The sequence below is a fragment of the Cynocephalus volans genome, chromosome 6, assembly GCF_027409185.1.
Source record: "Cynocephalus volans isolate mCynVol1 chromosome 6, mCynVol1.pri, whole genome shotgun sequence".
Taxonomy (NCBI): Eukaryota; Metazoa; Chordata; class Mammalia; order Dermoptera; family Cynocephalidae; genus Cynocephalus; species Cynocephalus volans.
Window position 1 is genome coordinate 33144504 of NC_084465.1, and position 12940 is coordinate 33157443.

The 12940-nt window shown below is 35.5% G+C and overlaps 1 protein-coding gene across 13 annotated transcripts in view; it reads left to right on the top strand.

The window, feature by feature from the left end:
• CADPS2 (calcium dependent secretion activator 2) overlaps positions 1 to 12940 on the top strand; it is a 498805-nt gene that overhangs the window by 180018 nt on the left and 305847 nt on the right. The gene's annotated exons all lie outside the window — the stretch shown is intronic.

The window sequence follows — 12940 nt, forward strand, 5'->3', positions numbered from 1 at the left end:
GTGATTGATAATGTCTTATTTAACATAAAAATAATTTGTCTACTTGAGCAGATTAAAACCATATTCCACAGATATTTGAATAACTTTCAAAATGACTTTTAAAAATGACTTTCAAAATAGAAAAATAAACATGGAAATGACAATTAGGCAGGGGTATATTTTTCATATATATGTAATTTTATTTCTTTACATTATTTTTTATTATATATGTGGGGTACAATGTTGATTTTTAATAATTGTGTAGAATGTGTGGTGGTTAGATCAGTATATTTAGCTTATTCATCATTACGGTATGCAATCATTCTTAGTGTCCATTGACCAGTTCCTCATTAGCCCCCTACTATTCACCCTCCCCTCCCCTTTCCACCTCTAGTTTTCTAAAAGTTCAATGTATTACTGTGATTGTTGTTTCTTTCTTTCTTCTTTTTCTCTTTATTGTTCATTTATTTATTTATGGATTCAGCTCCCAGTTATGAGTGAGAACATGCGGTATTTCTCTTCCTGTACCTGGGTTTTTTCACTTAGGATAATCTCAAAATACTTGAGGGAAATATTCAAGTAAATGTTAGTAAATAGCAGTTTTTTGTGTTTTGGAATGTAGCAAGGGAGAAATTTAAGACCTTAAGAATGATTCGATTTTACAATATCTGAGTTTTGAAATTCTGAAATTGATTATTGGGATGTCCATAGTAAGTATAAATGTTTACCTCTTTTATAAATAAATGCATCATGATGTAAATTAGATGAATTTGATTTTAGTTAAATGAATTTGAGTCTCCAGTTAGTAATATTGAGTAAATTTCCTCTTTAAAATTTTTATTTTTGTAATTTTCGATGTAATTTTAATATATTCCTCACAAATCAAATTACAGGTTTTGTTAGTGTTGCTTCATTTGACTATGCATGATTTTCTTTCTTACCTTAGGCCTACATGTGGAGGAACTACATATATGTATATATATTCCTAAACAAGGTTTCTTCTAAAATGTTTTGTTGAATTTGGTTTTGCTTTCTCCAGTAGCTCACCAGATCATGAATATAGGCTACCTTCAGACATTCCTTGCCTTTATTTTTAGGTTTTTCTTCTCTACCTATATGTAGACTATGGAAGTTAGAATGTTATCCCAACTTTTCCAGTTTTTTAAAATGATATGAGAACACAGATTTACAAAGAGATCAAGCATTTTTGTAGCAGTAATACTAGGAAAGTAGTATTTTTGCTAATGTACTCCATGACCTATTCTCAACTATTAATGAATAAAAAAGGATTATATGAGTGTACTGTTTCAAGTATAATAAGCAACTATATCTTATTTTTCATGGTTGCTTATGAAAGAAAATATTCTGTCAAAATTAAGATGATATATGTGAGAGACATATATTTATATAATATATAATATATAAAATTATATATGAAATATTCTTTCTTTTATTTATTTCAAAATGCCTATTGAATACCTACAAAAAAATGTCAATTTCCAGGTTAAACAATGAAAATACAAAAATAACAAGATTTGTTTTTTTTCCTTCAAGGTATTTGCATGTGGTCAGGAGAGAGATATTTAAACAAAATGTGAAGGTATAATTGATCAGTGTATTACTGGCGGTATGTACACAGCACAACGTGTGCATGTGGATGGCAGTATCTCAATTTGATATTGGATAGTTTGCATGGATTTCTTTAGTGCTCCTCAACCCTGTGTGCACATTAGAATGAACTGAAGAACTTTAAAAACCACTGGATGGCTGGGCCCCACCTCAGACTAAGTGAAACAATCTGTGCAAGGGGGCCCGGTATGTATTTTTAAAAATCTTCCTATGTGATGCTGATCCACAGTGAGGGTTAAGGATCCCTGGCCTGACATTCCATCTGACGAATGTGTCCCAGGGTCATGTCTAGCTGTATGGGAGGCTGGGAATAGTGTATCTGTGTGCTAGAAAGAAGAAGTGATTTTTCACTGTGGAAAACCCAATTCTTTAGTGGAACTTTAATTAAAGTTTAATGAAGGTTTGTAAAAGGAGGTAACTCCTGAGTTTTGGAAGATGGACAGAAATTTAACTGACAGGGGTAAAATAACATTTACAGAGGTATAGGGGAGTGAAATAGCTTAGAATCTTTTAGGGAGGTATGTTGTGTGTATTGGTAGAGTAGCAGGAGATGAGGCTAAAGAGTTAAGAAAAGACTTGACTGTTAAGGACCTTATATACCGGATGAAAGGCCATGGAATTTATCTTGTGATAGGGAGCACTATTGAGGTATAAGCCAAGGAATGACAGGAACAAATTAGGGTTCTGGGAAGATCCTTCTCTGTGGTCTAAAGAATGGACTGCAGATGGACATACCCTGCCTTGTTCTACCTGTGGGCATGGGACGTGGCTGTTAAAAAAAAAAAAAAAAAAAGGACCAAGAACTACATATTAATCCTGCAGGTAATCTCTTGAAGCTCTGCTTCTTGAGTTGCTCTAAATCTTTTGATTGTGGGCTTGTTTTTTTACCTCCCTTTTTCCCGTGAGGTTCTTAGGCTTCTGGATTTCAACTAGGAGTCTGTTTTCACATCCTCTTGGTTCCATGCCCTGTATTGTGTTTCAGAATTCCACTCTGCTTCCACACTAGGGAACTTTGGCTTGGCTCAAAACACTGGACCACTTGCTTTCCAGGAAAGGGACAAGAGGAAAGTCTAGGAATTCTAGCAGAAGCTGGGGATTGTCAATGTTTATCTGATGGAGCTTTTATATTAACCATGGTATGATGGGGCAGCTATGATTCTGGTGTTCTTTTAATGTAGTGTCCACTTTGGTCAGGCACTTTTCCAGGCTCTCAGGATACGGTGGTCCCTCTTCTCATGAAGCAGCATTTTTTTAGTGGAGTGGGTGGATCAAGAGTTCTGTTTTGTACCTGCTGAAATCGAAATGTTAGATGCCCATGTAGAGATGGCTGGTGGTGGTTGGATATACAAGTTGAACTTTAAGGAGAGGTAAGTATTGGAGATGATAGATTTGGGAATCCTTTACATAATGTCAGTATTTTCAGCCATGGGAAATTATGAGATCACTTTGGGAGGATCTGGAGCTCAAGAAGAAAAGGGGCTCAGAACGGAGTTCTGTGGACACAAGGATTTAGAAGCTGCGAAAAGGGGAAAGAGCCAGTGAGGTGGAGAAAAATCAGAGTGTGGTGTCGTGGAAGCCCAGAGAAGACATTTATTTCAAGGAGAAAGTGCTGCCAAGTCAAGTAAGATGACGATTAAGTGACCTTTGAATTCTTCAAGTTGGGAGGCACTGTTGACTTTGACAAGGGCAGATTCCTTGGGGAAGTTGGGAGCAAAACTGATTGGAGTAGGTTAAGAGAAAAGAACCAAGATGGTAAGGAAATAGAGTTAACAAGAAAAGGTTCAGGCAATCAGCCAGTACATAGAACATTACATATTCAGGAAGTTCCTTCTATATAGGACATTGAATCATCTATTTAAAAATATTTATTGGGTACTTACTATGTGCCAGGCTTACAGCATCAGACTTTGTTCTTAATTGTTTATTACTTTTGGACTTTTAGAAATATATGGCTGCATAAAATTTAAAGCCTAATTCTTCTGGTCTGAACAACTTCTCTTTTATGAGTTTTTTGTTGTTGTTTTTTAAAGCATATTGAAAAGTCTATGGAAAAGGGATTCATGCATACTCTTAAAAGGATATCAGTGATATTTAATGCTTTTATCTGATTATCAAGGTCATGATGCCTAAATCCTCTTTGCTTTAGACTGGAAAAAAATTAAATGCCTCCAGTTGTCCTAATTACCTTAGAGCAGAACTAACTTATCATTATAGTAAATCTTAGTTAGTGGCAGTGATTAATTCTAGCTATTTCTTATAAACTGGTAGAAAGACCACTAGTATGGTTAAATGTTTAAAACTATGTAATTTCCTATTTGCAAAGTATTTTCATAATTCTGATATGAAGATCTTCACATAAACAAAGCTTACATCTCAGTCTATGAATCATCGTCAAAGATTTGTGAATTCACTGTATACATGGTTTACCAAGAGCCATAGAATTTAGAAAATATAGATATGTTCGCTACCCTGTTTAGTTGGAGAAATCAGATGCTATTGTGATTGTCGCACTCGATCCACTGAAAAGTACTATATTAGTAAAAAACAAATTCATTATGTTTATTTTGAGTATCACCACCCCCTGCTCCTGTCTTTTCAGGTAGATCAGCTCCTCATTCTACTCTGTGTCACTTAAGCCCCTGGTCAACTGATGGATCTGATACTCCTCAAATTCGATACAAGGATACTTCAAAACGTTCGTGGAAAAATGGAATTGAAAGATATTACAAATCTTTCCTTGAAATTTTGAAATACCTTGTAGATTGAAAATATTTTTTTTTCCTGATACAAAACCTGGTTCTCTTTCTATTAATGTCGGGTTCAGCCTTCTAATTCATAATTGAGCCCTTCCTTTTTTATTGCCTTCACAACCCAAACGGTACCTGATACTGCTGCCCTCTCTTTAATTTTGCTTTATCTGCTACTTTTCTCTTTTTTCCACCACCATTGCCATCACTGGAGACTTCATTACCTTGCACATGGAGCATAGCAGTAACCTCTTATCTGCTTCCTTCTTCCAGTCCTACATGTTTCTTGCTGCCAGATTAACATTATTGAATCACCATCTTGATCTGGTCATGACCCTTCTTTGAATAGAGAGGGGGAAAATGGCTCCTCTTTGTCAACAGAATGAAATTCATACCTCCTGGCTCAACTCTCAACAGCTATGGTGTTCAGTCTGGCCCCCACGTTTTCTAGTGTTCCTTCCCATCTCATAATCTTTATATACCCCGTGTTCTAGGTAAACTGAATCACTCCTTTTCCTTATCTACACACTATATTTTCTTGAAATTTAATTTTACCTCACATTATTCTGTTCACTTGGAAATCCCACTTTTCCATTTTTTAGGACCCAAGTGAAATTCCATCTCTTCCACAAAGCCTTCCCTGCTCCAGCCTCCACTCATTTTTGTTAAATATTGGGGGAGAAAAAAAACATCTATGAGGAATTTATAGTTCCCCATCACAGCCCAAAAGCCTGTCATATTCTACTTTGTAATATAGATATTTGTATATGCCTCTTTTTCTGCATTTTAACAACTTGAGCATAGAATAAATACTAAATTAATCTTTGTACCATTAATTGTGTAGTTATATTTAATGTGTTTTCTATTGTGGGCACTCATATATATATATATATATATATATATATATATATATATATATATATATGGGAATAATGGAAAGAGTGAAAGATGAGTTGTGAGTTGTGGTTAAGGAGTGTGAGGTGGGTCAGTTGAACCCTGGAGTGAAACTGCAGGATTCAGGCCTTGGTTCTACCACTTATTAACTGTGCGACTGTGAGAAAGTTGCTTAAACCAATCCGTGCTTCAGATTTTTCATCACTAAAATGGGGCAATGGTAAGACCTATTCCATAGAGTTGCTCTGAGGTTTAAATGAGATAATGTTTATAAGCATTTAGAACAGTTCCTCATATATAGTTAAGTGCTGTATAAATTTAGCTCTTAGTCATGATGAAACTAGAGTTCTAATCTTCTCTTGAAAGGTTCTCAGAAAGTGGTAATATCTGTGTTATTTTTTGAGTGGGAAACTCAGGTCCAGCATTATTTCATGATCCATGTGTATGTAGGTTCAACTATTTTACTGAGATAAGTATAGTTAGTAAATAGAGTATTTCCTCCTTATCCACGGTTTTGCTTTCCATGGTTTCAGTTTCCTATGGCCAATCACAATCCAAAAATAATAAATGGAAAATTCCAGAAATAAAAAATTCATAAGTTTTAAATTGCAGGCTGTCTGTGTAGCATGATGAAATCTCACACTGTCCTGCCTGGGACATGAATCATTCCTTTCTTAGCATGGTCCATACTGTGTGTGCTACCTGCCTGTTAGTCACCTGGTAGTTACATATCAGATTGACTGTCACGGTGTCTCAGTGCTTGTGTTCAAGTAACCCTTGTTTTATTCAGTTTTTTAATTTTATTATTAGTTATTTCTGTTAATCTCTTACTGTGCCTAATTTGTAAATTAAGCTTTATCACAGATATATATATAAAGAAAAAAACAATATATATGGGGTTCAATACTGTCTGAGGTTTCAGGCATCCACTAGCCATCTTGAAATGTATGTCCTGCCAATAAGAAGGGACTGCTGTAATTGCTTGAAAATATTAGTATGTAACTTGTTCAGAAGATGAAAGGTTAAATACACACACATACACACACACACACACACACACAAACGGGGGGGGGAAGAAGATATAACAACCACAATTATTTGAAGTTGATACGACAAGCAAACAGAAAGGACATTGTTGGGGGGGAGGGGGGGAGGGAGAAGGGAGGGAGGTTTTGGTGATGGGGAGCAATAATCAGCCACAATGTATATCGACAAAATAAAATTAAAAAAAAAAAAAAGATGAAAGGTTAATACCCAATGAAATACTAAAGAAAATTTCATGATATGCAAAAATTTGCCAAGTTATATCTACCAGTTTAAGAATATGTATATATATATCCATATATATACGTATACCTAGAGAATATGTATGCATATTCTCTAGATACAGAAGTCCCATGGTTTTTATGTTTGAGGTTAAATTTCTTATGTTCTTGCCTTTGAACATTTTGATTTATTATTTAATATAGTTTAGTTCAGTTCACATAGGGTAATTTTATGCCTAATTAACTCATTCATCTTTTCCCTGTGTTAAGTATTCAAAGGAAAGTGTGGTTTGGGAAATGCATTTTTAAGACTTTTAGAACTTTTCTGCAAGAATCCACGGGAGAACTGCTATTTCTAAGTCAAAATTTTTATGCATAATTTAGAAGGTAGATATAAGAGTTCTTTAAAAGATTTGCATCTAACAGGCAGAATGTTATCTGATTCTTCCATACACAGTGTCATACAGGAAATGTGTTGCTCCTGAGAGTGGGAATAACTTCATTTCATTATGTCCTTTTGGGTGTGTGAAATTACAAAAAGAACATTGGTTACCTTGTAGTTGTTAGCTAATTCTCAATGAGCAAAAAGAGTATGAAGAGGTTTTTTTAAAATTTTTTTTTTGTGTGTTTTGGAGCAGTTGCCTCAGGAAGATGTGTCAACATAGAGGGGGTGTTCGGGTCTAAAACCTTTCAAATACAGGTGGAATTATCCTTTGTATTTGCACTAAAACTGAGACTAGTTGTTTGAACTCCACCATTGGAGTTGGGTTTGTTTTACTCCTATTGGTAGGGTAAGGTGAGGTAAAAAAGGGCATACATTGTAGTTTGAGGTAGAGGCTGTAAATACCTGAGAAGTTCATCCATAAGACAACTATTAAAGATATGTTCTCAGGGCCGAGCCCGTGGCGCACTTGGTAGAGTGCTGTGCTGGCAGCGCGGCGACGCTCCCGCCGCGGGTTCGGATCCTATATAGGACTGACCGGTGTACTCACTGGCTGAGTGCCGGTCACGAAAAAACGACAAAAAAAAAAAAAAAAAAGATATGTTCTCAGATCATATCCGCTTTGTTGCTCAATAATTGGCTTAGATAGTCTGCTTCGTAGATTTGGAGGTTGATCTGGACAGTGAAGGTGAGGAAGAAGAGCATCCCAGGCAGGAGAAACACAAGGAAAATATGTGATTCAGAAAATGTAACATGTTCGCCAAGCAATGAATAAATCAGTTTGTGCAGATGATGCAATTATCCACAAGGTTGAAAGGCAGATCGGTACAAAACAAGGGAGGGCCTGAATGCTAGGTCAGGTGGTGGGCATCCTTTTCTCTTATTCATAGTCATTTATTCTCATTCATTTGCTCCTTCCTTCCCTCTCTCTTCCCCTGTGGTCTTATCTTCCTCCCATCCCTCCCCGCTTTGAGATTTTAGCCTGATCGAGGGTAGTGGGAATCATGTAGAAATAGGGAACCATGTTGAGGAGTGGTTAGTAAAAAAGATCAATGTGGTTATAATTTGAGGTCATTGTGAGATGTCTGGAAGGAAATGCCTTGCCTTCAGTTGGACTGCAGAGCTAGAACTCGGGAGAAAGGCCGGAGCCATGTGCTGACTTTTGACATTGCACTGAGACATGACTGCAGACACTCGGAAGTCCAGGGTAGCTGAAGACCAAGCACGTTTGTGGGCTGAGAGGTTGGGGCGGGGGGTGGGGGCAAAGAAAACAGCCGGAACAGAATTAGTTGTGTAGAACTACACTTTATGATAAATAGTTTGTGATTCAAGTGATGATAGAGAGTTAACAAACACTGATGTGATATATTAATTTGCTAAATCTTTTTTTTTTTTTTTTTGACCTGTAAGGGGATCGCAACCCTCAGCATGGTGTGGTCCGCACCACGCTCAGCCAGTGAGCGCACAGGCCTTCCCTATATAGGATCCAAACCCACCGCCTTGGCCCCACCAGCGCTGCACTCTCCCGAGTGAGCCACGGGGCCGGCCCTAATTTGCTAAATCTTAATAAAGTTTTCAATCAATGTTTTGAAGTCATGTTGCAAAATCCATGCATGTTTGGCACTGTCAAATAAATCAAACACTGGGCTGCTAGAAAACTATATGATAAACAATATGCTGGGTAGAGTATTCTTTTGGAATCAGTATTAGGTTTGTAAAAATTATTTCTTGTGATGTATTATCTGTAAATAATCAGATTTATAGATGATATAAATACAGTGGGCCAGCTATGAATTAATCTCAGGGAAAAAAACAAATTTACATAACAGTGCGAAGCCTCATTTACTTGTATTTTTCATACTAAAGGATAAAGATAAATATTACAAGAAAATAACGATACAATTTATTTGAGAAGACTATACCATAATTGGAGTGGGGACTTAGAGAAAAAACTAATCGACTTTTTTCAGTGGGAGAAAGGGGGACACAATTAACTGGGGTTAGCATATGCACAGGCATCATTATGGTGAAACAGCTGTTAATGTCTTTTTTTTAGTGATCGACAATATTAATATAAGGGCATTTATCCTGGTTCTATAAAATAGATTAATCAGAGAGGACAACGATGCTAAACAGTGCTGTAGAAAGCATCTTATAAAAGATGCTTTTTTCTTTAAGATGTGAGCAAATGTAATGAATTTGTGTGTTTGATGTTGGTAGTTTTTAAGGCATTAAAAGAGTGGTATCACAAGTCATAAAAAGGAGCTGTTGGGTGAAACTTAGTAAAGTAATTTTTATACTGTATTTAACACTTCCTTAACTGTAAGATAGTTGGCCGGCAGCACAGGCTTCCAGTCTTTCCTAGGACTTCTACAAAGGAGTTTTGCTCATCTCCAGGACCTTCCCTTTTCCCAGAGCTGCTTCCATGAAACAGGAGAGGGATTAGCAAGGAGAGTCTAGGGTTTGAGATTTGTAAATCAAGGCAAATAAAATGCTACATTACATTGGTATTTTGTCTACTCCGTTTTTAATATTTTCATCTTTGCAAATTCATCCCAATACCACCAACCAAGAAAAACATTCTTTTCTCACTGAATTCTCACAATACTTGGTCAGTAGCTTCCTTGTGGCAGTTGTGTTCTGTTTGACATACTATTTTCACTGTTTTTAAAATTAAGTATGAACTCCTGGAGGGCCACAGCTTTTGTAGCTAGTGCAGTGCCTACAGCAGAGCTTGCTGTACAATAGGTGTTGAAAAATAGTAATAGAGTTAATAAAGTGATCATGGATCATTCACGTCAACATTGTTAACAGCCTATGTCTTGGTGCTCCTTTACAAAGAATTTAACAAATCTCTGTAAGCGTAAGGTTGACGATGTGGCTGATTTTTATGGTTTATATTCCAAAAGCCGTACAGCCTCTCCTAGAATGAGGAGTAGCGGCTTCCATACAGAAGATTTTCCCAGAGTCGTGGTTCTTTACCTCTTTGAAATTAACTACCCTTTTGAGAATCTTGAGTAAGCAATGAAATTCAGTTTTTCAAGCGAAAAAATGCATGTGTCTTCAAAATTTCACTCACAACGTGAGCAGGTTCACAGGTTCTTAAAGGTCTGAGTTAAGAATTCCCTAGCCTACAGAATGTTGAATGCGGAAACAGTAATCCCTGCATAATGAACATAAAGAAAATAAAAGTATATTTTCCATATAATATTTGTAAAGCCAGTGAAATATTTTGATAATTAAAGTGGTAATATGCTCTGTGTAATAGAAACTAGAGGCATTGCAAAGAATAAAGATACATTTTGGTGTCTGTTATGGTCAGGGTTGAGTGACCTTCTTTAAAAGACCTGTAAAATTTTCTGTGCCAGGTAATCTACTGTCACATAAAATGTTGAAATCAGGAATTAAAAGTAAAATAAAATGTGGTTAAAACATGAAGTTTTCCTGGTGGAGTGAGAACTCACCTCTGACTCCTACTGCAGTTCCCAGAGTCCACACATCCTCATTTTATTTATTTTGCAGCCGAAATCCAGCACTAGGATCTGGTGTGTCAACAGCATTTTAAGTCTAATGCCCCTCTTCTATAAACCATTCAGGCTTTTCTTTATTTTTTTTTTCTTCACCATCCCCCTCTTTATTATTATTATTATTTTTGAGCGTGTATGCAAAACCACTTATTTAAGTTCTATAGAGGGTTCAGAAAAGAAAGAGAATTATTTTTACTATAACAGTATCTGCAGCTGGCAAAATGATATGTTCCTGAAGTGGCTAGAGAAACACACACACACACACACACACACACACACACACACACACACACACACACACACACACACACACTCTCTCTCTCTCTCTCTCTCTCTCTCTCTCTCTCTCTCTCTCTCTCTACATAAGACTGCGGAAATCTGAGTGAGATGGGTGGTTATCAATGTCAGTATCTTGGGTGTGGTATGATACTATAGATTTGTAAGATGGTACCATTGGGGAAAACTGGGAAGAGTATACAATGGGCATCTCTCTAATTCTTACAACTGCACATGAGCCTGCAGTTATCTCAATTGAAAAAGTCTACCTTTGAGAAAATGTTCATGAAAATTAAATAATACAAACTTTCAATTAAGTAAATTACATTTTAAAAAGTAATAAATACTCAAAACTTGAAAGAAAACAACAAAACAAGAAGTTAAATTAATATTTTTACACGTTAAAAAAATTAACCAACTGGTTTATTCTCTTCAATTCTGTCTAGCATTACATAAAGCAAATATACACAATTAAATTTTTGTTCATTGTCTGTATTAAATTAGCTTTCCCTTTTTTTTCTGAAACATGTTTGGAAGTATGGTCTTTTAGTTTCACAAAATGACACCAGTAAGTCATTAAAGTTAGTACCTTTTTGATCTCTGAAAATGTAGGTTTATGAAGGGAAGAATATTAAAAGACAGTTCAGTACAGCAATGCTGTACTTTTCTTTGCCTACATTTTTTCAGACAAATGCAATTAAGGCATTAATATTTTAAAAAGTAGTAGAAAACTACCTCTTATAAAGAAAACACTGAAAAACCCAGACATGACTCAAACAGTTCCATTTAAAATTAAGTAAGAACTGTTAATCTGAAGACATAAATATTTAAAGATGTTAAATACGGTTTTTTGGTGAAGTTTGAAGAAGTGCTATGGCCTTTTGTTTTGGGATTTAAAATATTTTTTTTTGATGGAGCTGGGAGAAGAAATATAACTCCTTTAAATGAAGTAACCTTATAATTCTGTGGGAAAAAATACATGTCAGCATTTAAGCAAAAATCAGAAGATATTTCTATTACATTTAGTGTATTTGAGGTATTATTGTAGTTAGAATATTTTTATACATCATTTTTGTTTTTAGGAGCTTGTAATGAGAGATTTCAGTTTCTGGAACAAGTACTTATAAGATATTCTTTTCCTTCATAATTATATTAGTTTTTAAACCACTTTGGTTTTAGACACAGTGAAGAAAAACAAGTTTCTGTTTGATTTTGAATCATATTAATTAAAATAAAAGTACATTAATTTTTGAGATGGGATCAAAATTCCTTTACAACAAGGATTTACTTTAAGAAAATTTGTCTATTTTTTAAACTTGTTTCAAAATGAATTTGATTTTTTTTATCCACGTGGGAACATTTTTTATAAAGGTAATCCCAGGCCTTTTTTTTCTTTATATGTAGGAAAAAAAAAAACAACCCCAAAACAGCAGGCTTTTTTGCTTCCTTCTGACCTGTTGTTTCTGCTGGAGATAGAGAGATCTTTTCTTCCCAAAGCTTAGATCTGAGACTATCCCTCCCCTAAAACCTCCCAGTGAAGTCCCATTGAGGTAAGAACTAAAACTCCCTAATGTCTGCTGTTTGTGAAGAGTAGCTTTTGAAGTAGCTCTGCCTCTCTCTCCAGCCCCTTCTCTCACTGCCTCTTAACAATGGGAGTGGGAAAGGGGAAGGAATCAAAGTCAAGAGAAATTTAACACACCCTCAATTTAACATTTTTTAATAACAAACTAATAAAGGAAGATTGAATTAATAATTGGGGAAAAAGAAATCATGAGGAAAATTAAAGGAAGTTATAGAAAAGGTTAAGGTTTATTTTATTGGAGAAGTGAAAATAATTTTCCACATAAGTGGGGAGTTCTTATGCTTTGCTTGCTTTCAATCAAATTTAGAACAAGCGAATAGAATTCTAATGTGCTGCCAATCTCTACAGGTGTGGAAGGATTTCTTGGTTTTATGAGTCTGTTGTTACTAGAATGAGGAGTATATGAAGTATATGGTAGGAAGTTATATCAACCAAAGAGTACTTTTATAGTTTAGCACTAATTCAAACTTATTAAAATGAAGGGAATATTTTCTAAAAGTACAAAGAGAGAAGTGAAACATTACTGAGTATCTCATCGTTCAGAAATGCATAATAGGAATTTAAAAGAACAAAAAGAGAATCATTCATTTGGAACTGTT